The sequence below is a fragment of the Salvia miltiorrhiza genome, chromosome 5 (assembly GCF_028751815.1).
Source record: "Salvia miltiorrhiza cultivar Shanhuang (shh) chromosome 5, IMPLAD_Smil_shh, whole genome shotgun sequence".
NCBI classification, from domain to species: domain Eukaryota; kingdom Viridiplantae; phylum Streptophyta; class Magnoliopsida; order Lamiales; family Lamiaceae; genus Salvia; species Salvia miltiorrhiza.
In genome coordinates, this window is record NC_080391.1 from 37,437,808 (window position 1) to 37,439,385 (window position 1,578).

The 1,578-nt window shown below is 49.6% G+C and overlaps 1 pseudogene; it reads right to left on the reverse strand.

Annotated features, from left to right (window-relative positions):
* Nucleotides 1–391: 391 nt before the first annotated feature.
* The window catches only part of LOC131025873 (uncharacterized), a 9,797-nt pseudogene continuing 8,610 nt past the window's right edge, over nucleotides 392–1,578 (reverse strand).

Sequence of the window (1,578 nt, forward strand, 5' to 3'; positions counted from 1 at the left end):
TCCTTGAACAGGGCACTGGACGTCGAAGCTGCGATGCCAGTAGAAAGGTCGGCTCCGCCACAGACCTCAGCGCCAGTCAACCCACCTGCACGCCCTCAGAACTTTAAAGGGAAGCGCAACTGGAACGACCAGGGAGGAAGTGAAAACCAGGCTAACAAGAGGCCATGGCAAGGAAGTGCGCCGTTTGGAACGTTTCAGCCACAAGGACAAGGGAAGCAACAGGGTCCTGCCCCGGCCGGGGGCAACCAAAGACAGAACGAAGTACCCCTTTGTCCAAAATGCAACAAACCACATCGTGGTGTTTGTAGGGCTGGAACTGACGGTTGCTACACGTGTGGCCAGAAGGGTCACTACTCCTCTCAGTGCCCCAATAGACAGCAGGGCGCGGCAATTAGGGCCACTTATGCCCCGCCCCTGCGAGCAGTTCCAGGGCAACAGCAGCCCCGCCAACAACCGCCACACCAGCAGCAGCACCAACACCAGCACCAACAGCGCCAACAGCAACAGAAATAGCCGCAACAACTGCCGCAGCAGGCAAGAGCCTTTGCTATCACCCAAAACCAGCCCGAGAAAAACTAGGGAAACCTGGCAGGTATGGGCAAGCTTAAAGGTTTTTCCATTATGATTCTGTTCGATACTGGTGCCTCGCATTCTTTTATTTCTGCCCCTTGCGTAGATACCTTAGAAATCGAATCAGAACGAGCTAAGTGTGCCTTAAGAATCACTACACCCTCAGGAGGGAGATCTACTACCACTCATGTTTGCTCGAACGTAGAATTTGAAATGGGAGAACTTAAGATGGTAGCGAACAATCTTAATATTTTACTCATGTGGGACGTAGATATGATCTTAGGAATGGACTGGTTAGCCGAGAATTACGCCACTATCCTTTGTAACGAACGAAAAATTTCTCTTCGACCACCTGGAAAAGAACCGACAGAATTTTACGGCATCGGTATGAAGAAAAGAGTACCAGTGATATCCGCACTACAAGCCAAAAGGGAGATGATGAAGGAATGAAGCACAGCTTATCTCATCTACCTAAACGGGGAAGCTAGTGATGACAAAAGGATAGAAGATGTACCAGTAAGGCACGCCCGGAGGCTACCAAGAGGCAACGGATAACGCCGTTTTTTTTAAGGGAAGGTTGTGTGTACCCCACAACGAGGAACTCAAAAACGAGATCATGAGTGAAGCTCATGACACGCCTTATACCGCTCATCCCGGGAGTACCAAAATGTACCAAGATCTGAAACAGAAGTTTTGGTGGGACGGGATGAAGCGAGATATAGCCTCGTTTGTAGAGCGCTGCCTTGCATGCCAGCAAGTGAAAGCTTTGCATCAACGATCATATGGAAATTACAGCCTTTGGAAATTCCAGAATGGAAGTGGGAGCACATAGCGATGGATTTCGTGACGGGTTTACCCAAAGACGAATAGGGGTAACACAGTTATTTGGGTAATAGTAGACCGTCTCACGAAGTGCGCTCATTTTATACCGATTCTAATTACCCATGGATCGGAGAAGCTAGCCAAACTGTACATCCGTGAGATTGTACGGTGTCGCAGCCCGATTCC